Below are 20,648 nucleotides of genomic sequence, written 5' to 3' on the forward strand. Positions count from 1 at the left end.
TGGGTGCGCGTGTGTGCATGCCTGCCCGTGTGTGCGTGCCTGCGTGCGTGCGTGGGTGCATGCCTGCATGCGTGGGTGCGTGTGTGTGCATGCGTGTGCGTGCCTGCGCGTGTGTGCATGCCTGCATCCATGTGCTCCCTGGCTCTGCGCGTGCAAGTGCCGGGGTGCGCGCGGAGGTGCAGGCGCGGGTGCGCGCGCAGCAAGCCGGAGCGCATGGGAGGGGAACGCGGGTGCGCGCGCAGCCAGCCAGGGTGTGCACGCGCGGGAGTGGAGTCCAGGCACCGGATCGAGCACAGGGAGCCAGAGCGCGCGAGGGGGGGGGGGGGGGAACGCGGGTGCGCGCGCAGCGATCCGGGCGCAGGGCAGGGGGGGGGTCTGAGATGCGCGCGCAGCGAGCTAGGGCGCAGGGTGTGGGGGGGGGGACTGGGGTGCGCGCGCAGCGAGCTAGGGCGCAGGGCGGGGGGCGGGTGCGCGCAGCGCGCCGGGCGCAGAGCGGTGGGGGGGGGCTGGGGTGCGCGCGCAGCGAGCCGAGCGCAGGGCGGGGGGGATTGGGGTGCGCGCGCAGCGAGCCGAGCGCAGGGCGGGGGGGCGCGGGTGCGCGCGCAGCGAGCCGTGGCGCAGGGCGGGGGACTGGGGTGCGCGCGCAGCGAGCCGAGCGCAGGGCGGGGGGGGGGGCGCGGGTGCGCGCGCAGCGAGCCGTGGCGCAGGGCGGGGGGACTGGGGTGCGCGCGCAGCGAGCCGAGCGCAGGGCGGGGGGGGGGGGCGCGGGTGCGCGCGCAGCGAGCCGTGGCGCAGGGCGGGGGGACTGGGGTGCGCGCGCAGCGAGCCGAGCGCAGGGCGGGGGGGGGGCGCGGGTGCGCGCGCAGCGAGCCGGGCGCGCGGCTCGGGTCTGGTTCGCAGAGCGGGCTGAAGGCTGGTCGGGTGGCGGCAGCTCGGGTCGCTCCGGGCGGCCCCCCCTCCTCCCCGCCCTCCCTCCCACCCTCCCCCCTCCTCCCCGCCCCTCCCCGAGTCTCCGCGGCGGCGGCGGCGGCTCCGGCGGCCCCGGCCCGGCTCCAGCCCCGGCGCGGGCACTGCTGGGGGAGGGGTCGGAGGAGCGCGCGCCCGGGGAGGGGCGGCCGCTGCCCCTCCCTCCCTCTGCCCCCCCCGCGGCCCGGAGGAGGGTGGTGTGTGGGGACCCCCCGGACTTGCAGGCAGCCCCCCGCCCCCGCCGAGCACCGCGGGGAGCACCGCGCGGGGAGCAGTGCGCGGGGAGCACCGCGCGGCGCCCGCCGAAGAGTCCGGGCTAAGTTCTCTCTCTGTAGATGCGGGGAGGCGACCCGGCGGCGGCTGCGGGTAAATGCTTCTCACCTCCTCCCGCGCGGGCCCTCCCCCCCCAACCCCGTCCCCGACCCCCCCCCCCGACCCCGAACCCCCCCCCCGACCCCGTCCCCCGACCCCGTCCCCTGACCCCGTCCCCGACCCCCCCGACCCCTTCCCCTGACCCCGTCCCCCTCAACCCCGTCCCCGACCCCCCCCGACCCCGTCCCCTGACCCCGTCCCCTGACCCCGTCCCCCTCAACCCCGTCCCCGACCCCCCCGACCCCGTCCCCGACCCCCCCGACCCCCTCCCCTGACCCCGTCCCCTGACCCCGTCCCCCCCGACCCCGTCCCCGACCCCCCCGACCCCCTCCCCGACCCCCTCAACCCCGACCCCAACCCCGTCCCCGACCCCTTCCCCCCGACCTCCCTCCCCCTCCCGTCCCCCTGACCCCGTCCCCCTCAACCCCGTCCCCCTCAACCCCGTCCCCGTCCCCCTCAACCCTGTCCCCCCTCCCTCCCTCTGCCCCCCTTGACTTTTCTTTCTCTTTCTTTCCCTCCTCCTCCTCGTCCTCCTCCTCTTCTTCCTCCTCGTCTTCCTCCTCTTCTTCCTCTTCCTCCTCCTCTTCCCCCCTTCTTCTTCCTCCTCTTCTTCCTCCTCCTCCTCTTCTTCCTCCTCCTCTTCCCCCTCTTCTTCCTCCTCTTCCCCCTCCTCGTCCTCCTCTTCTTCCTCCTCTTCTTCTTCCTCTTCCTCCTCCTCCTCCTCCCCTTCTTCTTCCTCCTCCTCTCTCCTCCTCCTCCCTCCTCCTGCTTTCCCTCCTCCCCTTCCTCCTCCCCCTCCCCTCCTCCTCCCCTTCCTCCTCTCCTTCCTCCCCCTTCTTCCTCCTCCTCTTCCTCCCCTTCTTCCTCCCCCTCCTCCCCCTTCCTCCTCCTCCTCCCCCTTCCTCCTCCTCCTCCTCCCCTTCCTCCTCCCCCCTCCTCCTCTCCCCTCTCTCTTCCTCGCTCCGGCTGTGGCTCTTCATTCTGCAGTCTCTCCTGAAGCCAGCCCGGTTAATTCCTTTGCTTCCCTTCTTCTCCTGGCATGTGTGCAGTCCGCCAACTTGTCTCAAGGTTTTTCCTATGTGTTGTTGTTGTCGTTGTTGTTGTTTTATTATTATTATTAATTATTACTATTACTGTTGTGGTTTGTTTGTGATTATTATTTACTATTATCTTCTCCTCCTCCTCCTCTTCCTCCATCCTCAGATGAATGCTGGAACATGTACATTCTGCACTTTGGGAGGTCTTCATGAGTTGCATGAGTTTCCCCCCTTTCCCCCCCCACCCCCCACCCCCACCACCCCCTGAAATGGGGGGGGGAGGTGGGAAAGGGAGAGCTTGGTGGAGCAGAGCGTTATTTCCTTGCAGAAAAGGCTGCCGGTTTCTCTGGTCTTGTTCCTCGCAGTTCTAAGGCATTTTTAACATTGCATTGATGTTTTAAGGTTGTCATCTTTGCAGGATTACGGTGCATGGGGCTCATTTGTGACAGCATGACAGATACGTGCCCAGAACTCCTGTATGCTACATGCTAGCTAAAAAATAAAATCTTCCCGATTGCAGGAAGGATCATGTGCATTCCCAAAGAGAATTTCTTTATAAAAAAGAAAGAAAAAGACACCGCTGGGTTTTTTTTTCCTCTTTTTTTGCTTTTGCATCACATTGCTGGAGATTTGCAGCTAGCAATAATAGACACCACTACTCCTGATGCTGGTGCTGATCATAAACACAGAGAGGGTTTAGTGCAGCCTCTGCTGTCCTGTTCTGCCAGGATTGAGCCAACGCTCAATTGACTTAATAATACATTTAGGGGCTTTGGAGAGAGAGGGAGATGGCTGGTATTGTTCGATTCCAAATTGTGAGCGACACAGAGTGAAGGCTAACCTCAAACCAGCCTCCTCTCCCAGGTTCCTAACTCCCCGTGGATCGTGCTACTTGGGGAAGGGGCTGAGCTGCGTCGGCATGGAATAAAATTATTTAAAATAGCCAGCATAATGCATGCAAATTGGACCTTAACTCTTTTTCTTAAAAAAAAAAAAAAAACAACCACCACCCAGAACTCACCCTGTCATTTCCAGAATCTGTTTTGAAATATTATATTTTTTAAAGTAATATATAAGGTACAAAATTATTGATCATTACCCAGTGCGTTTATATATCATTGAAGTCCTGGGAGGAGGGGAGGAGGGATTCTAAGACACCAGGTTTGGTGTGTTTTGCCCTTCCCCTTCCTTCCTCCCCCCCCCACCTCCCCGCCCACCCCACTCCTAAGTTTTTAGTTCCCGTTCAGCAGAGACGTGGTTAGAGGCAGTGAAGGCAAGGCACATCAGCAGTTTAGCAAGCAGTCGGATTTCTAGAGGTAAAAAAAAAAAAAAAAGAAAAATTCCTGCTAAGCCAGAGGGGGGTGGAAAAAATGAACTGAGAGGCAAGAGCTGGAGCGCTAGGAGAGGGGTGGGGTCTACAGCAGGGCAGGCTGCAGGATGTAGATGGCATTGTGTCCATCGGAGGAGCACCTGGCCGCCGGCTCAGGCAGGGCTGGTCCAGCTTAGGAATATCTGCAGGCACACGCGTGTCTGCCTGCACCGTGCGTGCAGGACACCGGCTTCTGCGGTGGTGGCGGCGACCTCCTGAAGTAGTAAGTTCCCCGGGTGGACAGGGGGACCCAGGGGGAGACACCCTCTTAAACTTTGTATTCATCTGTCTCTAGCTGACGTTGGAAGAACCGGACAGGCTGTTCGGTCCTGAAGAATCAAACAGAAGTGTAAAATTAATTCCTCTAGGGAGATTTTTTTGGAGATCAAACAGGAAAAAAAAAAAAAGAAAAAGAAAGAAAGAAACCTGCCCGGAAATGCCGTGGGTGTCGCTTTACCTGTCCTCTGGGTGCTTTTCTTAAACATGTGGGCCAGGATTCCTGAGACCCAGATCATCTTCTGTCTTTACGTATTTATTTTCTTCTGTGGTCTGTTGATTAGACATTTGTCATTTGGTGGGGAATCGAAGCTGGGCTTCGTGGCAAAGCCCCCTGGTGATGGAAATGTTGCCGGTTTTACAAATGCTGCCGTGAGCTGGTGCGATGATTGTGTGGATCGAGGTGGGGAGACAAACCTGAGCTTCATTCACTGAGATCACAAGTGCTCTGAGTGAAGCTTTGTCCCCTGTGGGTGATCAAGAACAATGAATTCACCTGGTGTTGAACCCGCGGTGTCTCTGGGTATGGCGGTTTCTGTGACCACCACGTTCAGCCATGCTGAGTGTCTTCTCTATCTACTTTCTAGCATGGTCCACCAACCTGGGCACCAGGAGAAAATGGACCAGAACTAAGGACTCTTTTCCTTTTCCTTTTTTTTTTCTTTGTGGCTGGGCCCAGGGAACAAGATTTCGAATTTCCATATAGTATATATGGAAAGCATGATTTTTTTTTGAAAAAAGAAATGTCCCAATCAGCTTCACTTTGTCCTTTTCTTACTAGACATATGTGGAAAGAGCCTTTCCTTCCCAGCTGAGGTTGCTTCATGCCTTCCCACCCACCCCTCTTTCTACTAGTTTCCTGGCAACTTCTGCAAAGCCGTAATGATGGCAGTGAAAATATTAAACATGTCTATGTTTGGAATGCAAACGTGGCAGAGGTACGATTCATTCAGCACCCTGGACCCGTGTAATGTCTTGTGGGTTGGCTTGTTGGCTTGTTTGGTGGGCTTATTTAATCATTAAGTGCATTATGAAATCCCAGCTCAGCTCGTTTTAACGTTGGGTGTCTGGTTTTGATTGGAGGCTAGTATCTCAAAAGTAATCTCGGTGCCTTGCTAGACTTGCGGGTGAACGAGGTAGTTTACCTTCAGCCTGTCCTCCTGTTGACTTCTTGAGCATTTGTTAAAGTGTGCCACTGGACCTCTTGGGGAGAAGGGAGTTTCTTTGGTGGGGGGGCCAGGGGCGGCAGGCTGTGGAGCAGGGCAGAGGCTCTGAGTCTGGGTGCTTGAACTTCACAATCGCCTGGGACTGACTGACTGTGTTCCCATAGTTCATTTGGATAAGAATGCCCCTTTAGGGCATTGAGTAGAGCTACTGAAAGCATCTTCAAATTTCCTTGTGGAGGCGAGGGGAGCTTTGAACTCCTATGTGATTTAATTTTTAAGGAGGAAAAAAAAAACACAAACCAACCAATCTGTAGCCCTTTGCTTGCTTGCTTTCCCAAGCAGACTGATTTTGAGAGAAGATTTGCAGTGAAATACTGGTCAAGGGCATTTCCAAGGGCCTTTGTGCCCCTTCCTTTGGTTAGAGCTCAAGTTGAACCGGCCTTGTGAGATGGGAGGAGGCAGAACTTGGCGTAAAGCTAGTCACCTCTCGGAAAAGCGTACGCTTTTTTGCTCATTAACTTTGTGGGAAGCAACAGTTTTATCCTTTGCAGGGACGGCTTCTGCTAGCTTACTTACATGCGGGCGTGGAGGAGAAACGTTCCTCCACTGTCTATAGGAGAGATTCATAACCTTCCGGAATCATTGTAAGACCTGCTTTGTTGTTGTTGTTCTTGTTATGTTTTTGTTTTTGTGTTTCCTGAGAGCAGGAGAGGTCCTTTAATATGTTCTCAGGGAAGGAGAAGATAGCAAGGCCTGATTAAATCAGACATGTTTTTTTTTAAAGATAACAACACCCCACTAAAGATTGTGTGAAACCAGGAGTAATTTGTTTTATGGCAAGAGCAAATAGGAACTTTGTTAAAATATCCCTTCAATGCCTGCTTTCCATTTTGCTCCATAAAAGGAACAGATTGTTTAGTACTGTATACAACTGGTAATATACTTTTTGATCATCTTGGGCTGCTTTCCCTACTTAGCAAAACTAAAGAACTATGTAACACAATCATTTGGGGGAGGCTAAATAGAATGCTTTCCCTTAAAACCACATTTCTGAGTGTACCAGTAGATTTAGTCTGTTGTATAGTATAATGTGATTCTGAACTTGAAATATTACACCTTTTTCTATCAGACCTTAGGGGGAAAGAAGGAAGGAAGAAAGGAAGGAAGGAAGGAAGGAAGGAAGGAAGGAAGGAAGGAAGGAAGGAAGGAAGGGTTTGCAAATAAAGTTCCTTTGTTTTTACTGAAAGACTTTTTTTTCATGGGTTCACCTACCCTAGAATCTTGAGCTTTGGATGCAACAAGAATTATCAAGGACAAAACTGGACAGTTGTGAGATTTTTTTCAGCTACCCAGTGAGTAAAAAGGATGCACGAGTTTAGGCAAAGGAAATTTACACAAAAACAACGCAGCTCATACAGTCAAGGAAAACCTATTTTCCACAGTGAAAGATGTTGTGACTCCGGAACCATATGAATTGATCTTGGGCTCTGATGCCCGGATTGCTAGAATCCCTCATCCGACTCACAGTCTGTAGCTCCGGCAGACATGAGCGCCAGGTGCCCAGAGCACCACAGACCCACATGTGTCCTGGGGAGACCAGTAGGGCTGTGCCTGTTTGGGAAAGAGAGATATACGGGCTCAGGACTTGACTGGGCTCTGGGACAGGAAGCTGGGCTCTGGTGCACTTCTGCGTTGGTGGTCTGTGGATCTACCCCATTCCACTTGGGTTCCCATTCAGGTCTTCCTGGGACTTAGGAGCCTAAATATGAAGTTAGGTGTTCGGCATGCTTGTCTTGGTACAGTGGTTGCAAAAAATGCATGGTTTCTGCAGAAGTTTGGAACCTAGCTTATCAAAAGGCAGTGTGTTTGACTGTTGTGATGACTACCTTTTTTTTTTTTTAAACCAGTTATACATTGTGTATTATCCACTTCTGTTAATGTGACCTTTAGGCTTCATTCATATTTATATCAGAGGGTGCTATGTACCATGGAAAATAAGAACTTATCTATCAGTTTGTTCAAAGAACAAGTCATTTGTTTAGGGATTTTACCTAGCCTTTCATTTTCGTATTGGGAGGAAGAGACTAAGGTTGGAGAATAGGGGTGGATCTAAAAATCCATGTCAATGACAATCAATATAGTGATCCAAAATCTCCAGAGGATTCTTTTGATAAAGGGTTATGTTTAAATATCATTTTGGTTATTGTTTTAGGGCCTAGCTGATAATATTTTGACATCTCTCTGATTTACAGTAAGAGAAATCAGGTTATTTGTAAGGAGAAGAAGCAGACCATTAAATAGAAACTGTTTTGGCAGAGAATTTTTTTCAAAAAATACCTTAATATAACCACTTCGGTAGCTCCTGTGTAGTTTTTCCTGTATTTGGAACATGCTTCGGAAGTCACTTGAAAATTCTCCTGTAAGAGTTGACAGGTTAGGTTCTTACATTATTTTCAGAAATGAAGCTGAACCATCCAAGATGATAGTTATATTCATATTACATTGCTAATCCAAAATATATATGTAGATAAAATCATTTATTATTAGAGAATCTGTTGCAACTGACTTTCTGATATTAACTATGGTAATTTTTCTAAGCCATTTCAAATGTTATAGTATTTGGTTATGTCAAACACATTTCAGCAGAAATTACCTGGGAGAGACACAGGCAGGTTAAAATTGCATGGAAGGATATTTCCATCTTTATTATTTTATTCCTTCAATAAGCAGTTTGGGGGTTTTGAAGACAAGCCATTTTTGATGCCAAAATGATATCTAAGAAATCAAATGGGATAGAAGTGGATACTCGCTTTATAATAACGCTAAAACTTGTTCTTGGTATCTGCAAAACCGTACAAGAGTGGTTTAATTTCATTCCATTTTAGTGTTTGCTCAGACAGTAAATATCTACAGATAGCTACCCATGCTCTGTGGTCTGATGTGCCCCAAGTCCTTTCTGTTCATGGGAGAGCAGGGCCAGGGTTCAGCTGCAGACTTCATGGGTTTGGTGGAGGTACGTGGAAAGAGTAGAGTTCATGGGAGAGCAGGGCCAGGTTCAGCTGCAGACTTCATGGGTTTGGTGGAGGTACGTGGAAAGAGTAGAGTTCGTGGGAGAGCAGGGCCAGGGTTCAGCTGCAGACTTCATGGGTTTGGTGGAGGTACGTGGAAAGAGTAGAGTTAATGGAAGCAGGCGAGGAAGATAAGAAAACCTGTCCTGTAGCCAAATACCCTTTCCTCATCGTAATGATCTTGCTACCAGCTTTATCTTTAACCTGAGACTTCCCGAGAAGGCACAGACCGTGTCTCTATACTTTAACCCTAAGAATAATAACGTAATTATTACAGAAACACTTTGCTGTGGTGAGGGCTGCAAAACTTGTGTGACCCAACAGCTTAATTTTTCTCCTCTAATCCTGTTTATATGTCCCTATGCACAATCAGACCCAGTGAGATGAAACCAATTACCAAGGGGGAAAAAATCAAATTTATTTATTATATTTATTGGATGTGTCTGTTGCTTAATTATGCATTGGCAAATGTACATGTGGCCACAGAGAAGGCTGCGAATGGGTGTGGAAAAATGATCAATCATCTCATCCCACTGTGCAGAGGAGACTGCCAGGAAAATAAGAGGGAAAAAAATACAGCCTTTCTCATTGCTATTCAGGTGAGCCTCTACAACCTGAAAGATATCACACACACACGCACACGCACACACACACACACACACACACACACACACACACACACACACACACACACACACACACACACACACACACACACAGATACTCTTGTCTTGACTTAAGGAAAACCCAAAATGGGGACCTGTTAGCATCCTCTCCAAGCAGTTGATATATGTAAGAAACGTCAGATAGTCTATACTCTTGGAAACAAATCATGAGATGTTCAAAGCTGTATTTTAGAAAACGAACTCTCAAATCGTCCAACAAAGCCGTTGACCGAGCCTCTCTTCCTGGGCATTGGTCTGGGGGAAAAGCTGAGGGGTGGGATGGTGAGATGGGGCAGGGTTGGGATACAGCTGAAGAATAAGGTGGTAGGCAAGGAGGTGCTTGTAAAGTGGTACTGATCCTTACAAATCAATCAAATTACCAAATGCCAAAACACATGGCTACAACAGGGAATTAAGATAAATCTTGTGCTCAGCCTTGCAGCGTAGAGGCCTGTGCGGAATTTTTTCCTTCCTCTTGTGTGTTTTTATTTAAAACTCTCTGTTTTATCTTTCTTCTGGCTTGATGCCTTCGGTTTAATGGGATAGTCTTGAGCAAGGCTCTTTTCCCACTTGCTCCCATGCTGTGCTCTGGGGAATTTACCAGGGTGGACTTCCCAGGCTCTTCCAAAGCAGATGACAGCTGACACAAAGGCCCTTCCGTGGAGGTGTGGCCATAGTGCAGCATTCTCGCTCATCTGCAGAGTTCCACCAGCCAGTTTGTAGAACAGGTCCCAGGTAGAAGATGCACATGCACCCAAGAGAACAAGATCCGGAGTCACTCAGAGGTTTTTCTTCAAGGCTTCCTCATGCAGCATGCATCTTCAGAATTAACAGTAAACCATTAGTGCAGCATTTTTGTAAAAAAAAAAAAAAAAAGAAAAAGAAAAAAGAAAAAACCCCACAAAACGTGGGGTTACTCACGATGTATTGCCAATTGCCATTCATCAGGGGAAAGCTCCACTTGAGTCCATGTCATCGTTGTAGCCCCTTTGGCTGCACAGACGTTAAAACATCTACGTGGTTCTTAAGCCATGAAAGGGGGTGGTTTGATACTTGTAGACTTAGCGAGAGAATATTAAAGATAAGCACATTTCTGGATTTACTGTAATCTGCGTCTTAAGAGTTATTCTGGAGTAACTTCTATTACAAAACAAATGCTGCTCACAGCTGGATTCACTACAGAAACCAAACAGTAAATAGATAGAGAAGCTAAACTCTACTTCTGACAGCAGCGATTTTTCAGTACGCTATTCCCTAAGGCCAGTCTAGGTATATGAGGGGCACAGGGTCCTTTTATGTGATTTGTGTATGTTCCCAAAGATTGTGAAGTCTATTTGTGGGCAATTTTCAAGTTAAAATTGTGTTATGGCTACCCTGAAGGTTGTCATTCCTTGCTTTTTCTCCTGTCAGTCAATTCATAAGTGTTTATTAAGCCCCCATGGGGTGCACACAGAACCACACACACACACAAACACGCGCACGCGCGCACGCACACACGCACGCACATGCTCAGATGACTGGCATTTGGTCTAGAAGCTCATAGTCTAGGCAAAAATACAGTGCATGTGTCTGAATAACGTTTTAACTGCAGAAGTTTCAAAATTGGCGTGTGTGTGTGTGTGTGTGTGAGAGAGAGAGAGAGAGAGAGAGAGAGAGAGAGAGAGAGAGAGAGAGAGAGAGAGAGAGAGAAAGAAAGAGATAGCTTTGTGCTAAAACCCAAATGTATGTACTCTGGGGAAAGTATAGCTTCAGGAGAGATCAGAAGTCTAAATTCTCAGCTTGCTTTCTTTCTATTTATTTATTTTTTTAAATTCAGTTATCTAGTAACCCGCATGCTTAAGTAAAGGACAGAGCCAGAGGGCCTGTATTAAATGCCTTACCCCTAGCAAAGTAGTAAGGTTGTTGCTAACACCTGGCATTCACAACAAGAACAAATCCTGACATTGGACACTTTTACCGTGTGCCTGTTGCCTGTGTAAATTTAATCAGCAAATGGATAAACAACTCCATGGCCTGAAGCGGTCAATTTACAATTTTTTTCCCCCCACAAGCAATGGATGAATTTATGGGTTTTACTTTTCTTTTTAAAGAAGGGATTTTTTTTGGAAGAATAACAAATACAGATAGGAATTGGAAAGTAAAGGAAGTTTTAAACCATTCCTACAATGTCCTGCATGAAAAATATTCTCCAAAGGAACTGCCCGGTACATCCCAACTGCAGCTCAAAGGCGAACACACAGTTTCTGCTATTTACCTCCCAACACTTGTTCATGCTCCTCAGCTCCTCTCCAGTAGTCATTTGTGGGAAGGGTAATATTCTTGCAAAGTACAGGTGAATAGCTCTGAAAGTGGATAGCGAAGAAGTACATGGAGATGCTGACCCTTGTCAGGCATTGGGTAATAGCTTCCTGGACCGGAGACAGTCAGCTCTGACTTTTAGTATCAGCGGTCAGACTCTTGATTAATGCTCATTTCCACTAGAACTTTCAAGATGTGCATATCACAGTTCCAGCAAATGGTATCTAGACCACCAAGATTTCTTTTCCATCCTCTGTTCCTTGTGGATCTGAGTTGGGCAAGCTAAGGTTGGGAAACCAATAATAATAATGATGATAATAATGAGCGTCTTTAAGGATGCATTCCTCATTTAAGCCTTGTCTCTTCTCTCTTCCTATCTTGAGTATATAAGAATGTCTAAGCCAGCCAGGCCCTGGTGGCTCATGCCTGTAATCCTAGCTACTCAGGAGGTGGCGATCTGAGGATTGCAGTTCAAAGCCAGCCGGGCAGGAAAGTCCGTGAGACTCTGAACTCCAGTGAACCACCAGAAAAGTGGAAGTGGCGCTGTGGCTCCAGTGGTAGAGCGCTCGCCTTGGGCTGAAGAGCTGAGGGACAGCGCCCAGGCCCAGAGTTCAAGCCCCACAACAACAACAACAACAAAAGAATGTCTAAGCCTTTAATAAAGCAGTGATCCAAGACTCTTGGGTCATTCTGCATGCAATATCTTTCAGAGTGGTGAATATCCTTCGCTACCCACAATCTCGCAGGCTAGCGCTGTTGGAGTTCCACTCATTTATGGGATTTACCAACACAGGATAAAAGTGCTACTTCACTGATAATAGCTATTAATAATAAATTAATAAGAGATAGCCTAGATAAGGAGAGGAATAAAACTGCAGCCTTTCTCTCGTAGCTCAGGTTCTCTGAAGGTCAAGCCGACCTGGAGGTCAGTTCGTGGTTTTGACTTGTAAAGGGAGGAGTCCTGGCTAAGGGAATGTGTTTAGGATCACCAGGACAGATGAGCTCCTGGCTGTCTGGTCTGTCACCCAGTGCCAGGTGCCCAGCGGGGTCCTTGCCACGCCCACGTCTGAGCCTCACCCCCGGAAACTGGCTCTGTACCACAGGTAGCATGCTGTTCCATTGCTCTCTGAATTTCATTCACCATTCCAAGCTGGTGTGTCCATGAGCTGCAATGAGACACAAAAACTGACTTTATGATTCAGGGGAGGGGATTACTGACTTCACAGGAGAAGGTGCAGTCAGTCAGACTCACAAACAGCATATTTACCATTATTCCTCCCTCACGGATTGATCTACAAGGCCAAAGGCTTAGGCATCAAGTGCTCAGAGTATGTGTTCAAAACCTTCACAGCAACCAGAATGCCTCTCTTGCCTAAAATGGATTCAAAGCTTTTGATTTTTTTTTTAATTTGAACTTTAGAACAGACCCACTTTCGTACATTTAACCCGTCGATTCCTTTAATAGCACCAAGGGTCCTCTTCAAATGTAAACTCTGCTCATTCTGAAGTTAATTTCCAGACAATGAGCTGATGTTTGCCTGTGCTTGCATAGTCCATCCTTGGTCTAGAGAATGTAGAGATTTGTTGAAAAGTATAAATGGGCCTTCTGGATGGCCTAGTATTGGGTTGTAAATAAATGAATCGTAGATATCCTAGGTAAGGAGAGGAATAAAACTGCAGTCTTTCTCTTGCAGTTTAGATTCTCTGAGGGTCAAACCTACATTCCTCTTGCTAAGTTATTCGTAAACGTAGCAAGGTGTTAAACTCTTCAAATGATCCACATTGCTGGTAAAACTGTCATCTGAAGGCTCAGCCTTAATTCTGCAGTTCTAAATTAATATATTTATCCTTCCATCACTGCCTCCCAAGGATTTTGAGAATTAATTAGATACAAAATCACTTTTAGTCCTTGGATGTTATATTCTGTGCTGGAAAAATACAAGATACTGAAGTGTTATTAATAACGACAAAGGTTCATCTAATAAAATAATTCAGCTGGTTGAATTCTCCCATGCTTGGTATTTTCTAATATAAATTATGGTAGGATTAGATAGTTAAATATTGAATATTGTCTCATTTAATGCACTTCCATGAAATATTAATGATAATGATGGTTCTCCAGTTTGGGGAATACAGAGATTTTTTTTTTTTTTTTTACTGACTAATAGCTTTGGTCTGTAGCATAATACATTTGACAAAATGATAATGAAGATATTGAAATGAAGTTAATGTGGAAATAAATGGCCACTGGATTGATGGATTTTGTGTAAGTCAAAAGTCTCCAAAATTTTTTGATCTCGAATGTTTTTTTTTTCTTTGTTCCGGTGACATCACTGGGGTGAGCTTTGAGCAGATCTACTGTATTAGGTCCTTGGTGTAGAGAGCCATTGATGTTTAGTTGGAATGAAGTAGAAAAGTCTGAAAATTGGATTGGTCTTTGAAGGAAGTCTGCTGAGTTGAGTGTGACAGTTGAAATGGGATTGCGCATGAAGTTAAAAGGAAAAAAAAAAGGAGCAGAGGAGAAAAATAAGAGGCAAGAGTGAACGAAGGAAAAATAGGAGTGGAGATGCCCAAACCTTACCCACGCACACAGCGAAGACTTGCCATTCTTTAAGGTTTTTGTTTTTCCTTTAAATTTTCTGTTTTGCCTTTTCTTCGTGGTCTTGATTCTATGAGTTTATGTGTCAAATGAGGGGATCTTAAAAAAAATCAATTATAAATAGTGTGACTGTTGTTAAAACATTTTATCACAGATAGAGAGTAAGAACAAATACCCAGCGCATTACATCGGTTAGCTCGGATGTTTGTGTTATGGGGTTTTTTTCCCCCCTTTCCAGGGTTAAATTTTCATGTGTATAATGATTTTATTTGAAATTCCATGTTTCAGACCTAGTAATTTAACAGTTGAAAAAAAAAGCTCTTGTTTTGTTTTATTTTTTCCGTTCATTGTATATAGTGTACATGGTGTGAGTGAATACATTTCATTTAAAAAAAAGTGTTTTTGGGGTTGTATTCTTTTTAGCACAAAACTTACTCCTTGATAAAGGAGCTGACAGTAATTTGCAGAAATGACTGTTTCTTTTTCTTTGCTTGTTGGATAATTGCTCTTTGTATACACCGCGAACATCTTCATATAGACCAGTGACAGAGCCTCGCAGATGCACACACAATTATCTGGAATTTAAGTAAATTGTGCATGTGATACACACAAAGCAAACGCTTTGTCCAGGCGGGCCCACATATTGCCATGTAGATGGCTGAGAATACAATGAGGGGATCTTAAATGGGAAACAAATGGAACTATTAGTAAGTCTTTCAAAAAAAAAAAAACAAAGCACAAAAAAACTAGAAAAGATACCAGTTTGAGGCTTGGCCTCCAACTTATTCATATTCATGTTTAGTTCTCGTCTACATATGACCTTTAAAATTAAATATACACACACTCATATATATGTAGATTTAACTTTAAATATATATATATATAAAGTATAAAACACAATGTGTAGCTGTGTGTGTGTGTGTGTGTTGGGCAATGTGTGTGCCAGTCTGTGAGCTCCAACTCAGAACTTGGGGCTTTGTCCCTGAGCTTTTGTATTTATTTTTTTTTTCTAAAGGCCTAGGTTCTACCGCTTAAGCCACAAGGCTTTTTCCTTGTTGGTTCATTGGAGATAAGAGTCTCAAGGCCTTTCCTGCCCAGGTTGGCTTCAAACCGTGATCCTCAGATCTCAGCCTCCTGCATAGCTAGGAATTCAGGAGTGAGCCGCCGGTGCCCAGTGCTTTTGTTTTTTATTGGAGTATCATTGCATTAAAAAAAAAAGATGAAATAAATACTTGTTTCAAGCTCACCTGTTATATTTTTCCACCAATGAAGGAGCGTTGCTTCCCATGATTACAACTCTAAACGTGTAAAGGAGGATTTTGTATTATAAATAAGCCTGGCTATGGATAAGAGCTAATTACGATGTTCCTTTAACAACCCTCTCTCCCCCCCCCAACCCCAATCACCTGGGGCACTTATAAGAAGGAATATCTAATGGAACTAAATTCTACCAAACAGTTCCAGGCAGAGGATGAGTTCTCTGCAGAAGCTTCTTTTTAGAAGTTTGTTGGAGATGGTCCTTCTGCTGTAGGTTTTTGTTGCTGTTGTTGACTGACTCCCGTAAGTAAGATCTTCCCGGCTCCATCTTTTTGTCTGTTTTGGTGTTATTTTTTTTTTAGAAAATGTTAAATGTACAGACAGACTTGGGGGTCTCTTGAATGCCTTTAGGACTTCGGGGAGTTTCGGTTACCTGTGCTTTCAAGGAGAGGGTTAGGAGTAATTGGTCCATGGTTTGAAGTTCTGTGCAATCTCGCTTTTTGAATGTGGCACTTTTCAAAAGCATCTCAAGCCAGAGAAAGGCCAGCTTGCCTTGCCTACTTTCTGCTTTCTCCCCTGTCAAAAATGAAATCTAATAATAACCGGAGATCTTTCCTAATTCCTGTAAGAATCGAGACCCTTCAGGGGGTCTCTGGGTTGAGTCATTGTTTGAAGAAAGTGGATTTTGAGAGGCTTTTTTTTTTTTTTTAAGAAGGAAAAGGAGAGCCTGACTGGAGTATTTTAAGCTCCAGATTAGAAGGAGCCAGCTCCGCCGTTACTGGAATACCGGTCCTGTGAACGCACAGCCCCACCCTAAGTATTTCGTCTATAAAAACAAAACACAGGAACTTCCGCAGCCAAGTGCCTTGCGTGGAATGGCTCCCATGACAGGATCTTTTCTGGGGTTCCTTGCTGGTTCATCCTGTGGTTTCCCCGGTAGCACCCAGGGCGTGGCGTGGTGACCTCTGCATCCCTTCACCCCCTCCCGCTCCCTCCTTCCTGCTTTTTGGCCACCCTGACTGTTTGGGTTTGGAGGGAAACCAGGTACTCTTCTTGGTATTTAAGTACCTTGCTATTTTGAAATTCCCTTAGAGAGCTGTGGGCATTTTTTTTTTTCCTGTGTCTTGAAGCATCTCTTTCTCTTCCTGAAGGAGGAAACTGCTTACATAATGCTTAGAGCTAGACCCTTGAGAAATGCCAGGAGATTTTTATAGACACTTTTTTTTTTTTTTGCAAGCACAAAACATGAGTGTTCCAGTGTTCCTGTGCCCTCTCCTACAGGGGCAGGGTCTCCATCAGAGATAGTTGGCAAAATAGGAGGCTCTCCAAAGGAGAACTAGATACACATCCGTCCATCCATCCATCCATCCATCCATCCATCCATCCAGTAGGGAAGAATGGGGAGCAGGCAGTGCCGAGGAAGAGGAGAGACCACTAATAGCCCAGCCCGACAGCACTTCTTGAAGAAACGGCTCCTGAGCCAGGTCCCAACTGTCAGCAGAGCCTGCCAGCGAGACAGATGCTGTGGTTGGAAGACACTTTTCCTCAGTTAGGTATTTTGTTCCTGTAGATGGCCAGCCGTGACTTGTGGGGGGGGAGCAGGGGAGGGAGGGAGAGAGAGAGAGAGACAGAGACAGAGACAGAGAGACAGAGACAGAGAGAGACAGAGACAGAGAGAGACAGAGAAAGAAAGACACAGAGGAGGAGAGGAGAGGAGAGGAGAGGGAGAGGAGAGAGAGAGAAAGGGAGTGAGAGGAGAGAGGAGAAGAGACGAAATTAATCATCTCACGGATCCCTATTTAGAATTCAGCCGTGGCAGTGAAATGCCAGCCTGGCACACTTGTGCAAAACCCCGGCAAAGCTGGTGAGAACGGGGACCGACTTTCACACTCACGCCGGGCGGGCTCCTTGTGTGGACGCCTGCAGCGACCCTCCCTCTCCCCATCTCAGGGCTGGATGACTTTGTGATCCAGCCTCAAAGGGTTAATTAGCAAGGACGGGAGAGGTCACGAGGTGACAGGCGTGTACCCCCACACGGCCAGGGTCCCCTGTCCAGCCCTCCCTCCTCACACGCAGCTGTACCTGTGTGCTCCTTACACGCAGGCGGTGCGTGCATGGGGCGTATCTGCACCCCTGGGTTGTGTCAAGCTCGGATGACCACTGCCCCCCGACATAGCAGCATTCACCTGTCCTGATCCTAAAGTTCCAGATTGCCCGACTCCCCAGCTCGTTAGATAAACGCAGATCCGCTGCTGAACTCTAGCAGAATACAGTCTGGGTCACTCACATTATTCCCGGGAAGGGGCTAGAAAGGTTTGAACTTCCCCCATTTGCCTTTTTTCAAGAGCTTTCCTCATTCCTTTTGAAAACAGATGAGGAAGTTGGGGGGACTGTCCCCCGTTCTTGGCTTGTGTGGCGACTGAGGGCTTGGGACCCCTCCGGAGCCCACCGTGCTTCATAGACCCGCCCTGCGGGTGTCCAGCTGGCCGGCGAAGCGCTGGGCTGAGTGTCGGCAGCTGCCCCTGGGCTGGACTCCCGCAGGCCATTTTTCCGATAGAGTTTCCCAGCATCTCTTTTTGATCTGCACGCCCTCCTCCTTGACCCGGGATGGCAGAGAGCAAGAAAGGTGTGTGTTTGGTGAAGGGGGGGGAGGCTTGGATCCCCCTCTCTGCTCCCACCAGGAGGGGCTGGGAAGGTGCTACAGGCAGGACACTGGGCTTGGGGTCAGTGTGGAGAGTGTGGTTCGCGGTGGCCAATGCTCACCTGGCTGGCCAGTGTCCAGCTGTGGGAGACCAGGCTGTCCAAGGAGGCGTGGGCAGCTCCGGTGGCATCCTCAGGCCAGACCAATGCCAAAGAACCATCCGGCCAACCTGTAGGCCTCCCTAGAGAAGCCCGAGTTTGAAAACGGTGGGTCACAGCGATCCTGGAGAGAAGGCACGTTGCACGTACACCCAGCAGATGTGCAGGTTTGCACGCTTGTGCAAGGTTGTGTCAGGCCTTCCTTTCCCACTGTGGGCGTGTTTGGAGTCTGTGCATCTGCTACACCACAGCAGTGAAGAGCCTAGGGACAATGTCCCGGGTTGTTCCTTTGCAAATTCTGATTGGATGAATGACTGTTTGTTTGTGTTCTCTTACGGCATGAGCTTTGAACTCGGGGCCTTGTGCTTGCCAGGCAGCCGCTCTACCGTTTGGGCCAACTTGAGTGCATTCTCTTGATGTCATGGGTTTGTGTCGGAATTTTATAACTGAGCTCTCTAATTTCCGAAATCAGGGCATTTTTGCAAATAAGACCAGGGCACAAAGTCAGGGATAAAGCGCTATGCATATGAAGGAACAACTTTCCCATCAGAAAGTTAATATCAAGGCATTTTAATAGTTGAGTTTCCATAGTACTTGATGGGAATTATAAAAGAAACTATCATGTATAGATATTTTTTTGGTATGAGAAAGTCCACTTTTACTTTTGCACCTATACGGAGAATTATGTTTGCCTATAAGTCAGGGAAATAGAATTTGCTTCAAGTTGAGGTTAGCAACTCTATCCTGGGGGGCCAATTCAACCTAGCACCTGCTTTAATGATTATCCATCAGGAATCTGTCCACAATTATTTTCAAATCATTGGGAAAAAAGGGAAGAGTAACATTTCGTGGCGTTGAGCAGTTTCATAACATTAAAACACCTTGCTCCATAAAATGTTTGATTGAAACGCAGTCATCCTGATCTGTGCATGGGGGGGGGGGGCGATTCGAATGGGATTTTGAACTCAGAGCCTGGTACTCACGAGGCAGATCTACCTTTCGATCTCCCCCCCCAAGTGTTTATTTTTGGTGTCTCCTTTCAGCCTGACAACAGCAGCATCTCTTATTACAGACCACCGGTTTAAGATACAATATGACTTATTTTTTTGGTAGGACAAGTCATTTGTCCCTTCTGTAAAGCCTGGCTTGGAGCCAAGAGATCACATGACAGACTCACCCCCCTCCCCAGTCTTCTTCCCGTGTGTGTATGTGTGTGTGTGTGTTTGTGTGTGTGTGTGTGTGCGCGTGCCTGGCCAAGTGGATGAATCTAAGTCAGCGTATCATTGAGGAAGGTTTGGGTTTCTGGACCAACTGGAGTCATGTAGGCTTTTGGTATGATTGAGCAGACTCTGTGAAGAGGAAGAAGGCATGTTCAAAACCAGCTTGAGGCTGGCACTTGGGACTCTCCGTTGATTACTCTTCTGCTCTTCTCTGGAGCGATTGCATTAGCAGCACAGGTAGAATGAGAGAGAATGGTGGGATAAGACAAGACATATTATCATTCATTCATTCATTCATTATCCTAGTGGCACTGGGAGGTTGAAGTTGAAGTTACACACTTTCTGCATAAGCTCCGTGTCATCTGGGCTAGGTCTTCAGCGCCCCCCTTTGGTGTGTGTGTGTGTATTGGGGTCTTGTGCCTTTGCCCAATGTCTGATTCAGACTATGGTCCTCCAGTGTGCACCTCCTGCCCGCCAGGAGGTGCCAGTCAGTTGTGCACCACGAGATTCGGCTGTCACCAGTCCATAGACGTACGTCATCCGTACCTTCTTCCTAGCTTCCCACCCAGGGGGCTTTCTTTCCTTGGGAAAATCAGATGGGCTTCTGTGAATTCCGAAGGAGCAAACAGGGAGCGCAGGGGCAAGCACCCAGGACGCAGGCTCATGCCTAGGACCAGAACTGGAGGGCAAGAAAAATAATTCCTTTCCTGCTGTGCCTCTGAGAACCTTCCGGTCGTAAGACAGCGAACAGATCACTTCAGCATGAGATCTTCAGTGTGCAGTAGCGAGCGAGTCACTGGTCAGAGGCACTGAGCATTTCACATATATACCCTAAAATGAACTATCACCCTTCATAACACAAGTCTGCGCTCGTGACCCGATAGACTCAACTTGAAAAGAGGAGAGGTTTGTCTTGGCCCACAGTCCTGGACCATTCTGTCTGCGTTCAGCCGGTTAATTGCTTCTGCACCTGGGAATGAATGATAGAAAAAGACTTTCTAGACTTCATCTTCATTGCAACAAGAATCCGTTGGCGGATGGCAGACATAGAAGTTCTATGGCTGCCGTGTTTTTAAGAACTGATCACCCTCCTGTAAATGTTGGGGTGAAAAAAATAACCATAGGAGCAATAAGTGGCTAAACGTTCTTTACTTTTTGTTGTTGTTGATGGTGGTGGGGCTTGAACTCGGGGCCTAGGCGCTGTCCCTGAGCTCTTCAGCTCAAGGCGAGTGCTCTACCACTTGAGCCACAGCACCACTTCTGGTTTTCTGGTGGTTTATTGGAGAGAAGAGTCTCACACACTTTCCCCGCCCCACGCTCCTCAGATCTCAGCCCCCTGAGTAGCTGGGATGACAGTCATGAGCCACCGGCGCCCGGCGCGTTCTTTACCGTTGTCCAGTCTTGACCACTGGATTCAATCCGATTTTAGGCTTTATCCACAGCAGGCTGCAGAACGCTTCCTGTCCCTCTCATTGCAGAGCTCGTACTCCATGGTATCCCTGAGAGCGGCCCACCGGGTCAGAAGAAACCACGTCGCTGCGTTGGTGGTGATGAGT

At 48.0% G+C, this 20,648-nt stretch overlaps 1 protein-coding gene across 6 annotated transcripts in view; it reads left to right on the forward strand.

The window, feature by feature from the left end:
* Window positions 1-2,318: 2,318 nt before the first annotated feature.
* Window positions 2,319-20,648, forward strand: part of Tenm2 (teneurin transmembrane protein 2) — an 856,557-nt gene continuing 838,227 nt past the window's right edge. For 4 of the 6 annotated variants that reach the window (XM_069993966.1, XM_069993969.1, XM_069993971.1 and 1 more), the window contains exon 1: window positions 2,319-2,406. The gene's annotated coding sequence lies outside the window, so the exon portion shown is untranslated. Of the gene's footprint in view, window positions 2,407-3,646; window positions 3,692-3,878; window positions 3,968-20,648 lie in introns of those variants that run through there. The other 2 variants (XM_069993968.1, XM_069993967.1) reach the window with 2 other exon arrangements.

This window comes from Dipodomys merriami, unplaced genomic scaffold (genome assembly GCF_024711535.1).
Source record: "Dipodomys merriami isolate MVZ:Mamm:240054 unplaced genomic scaffold, mDipMer1.0.p SCAF_44, whole genome shotgun sequence".
Lineage (NCBI taxonomy): Eukaryota > Metazoa > Chordata > Mammalia > Rodentia > Heteromyidae > Dipodomys > Dipodomys merriami.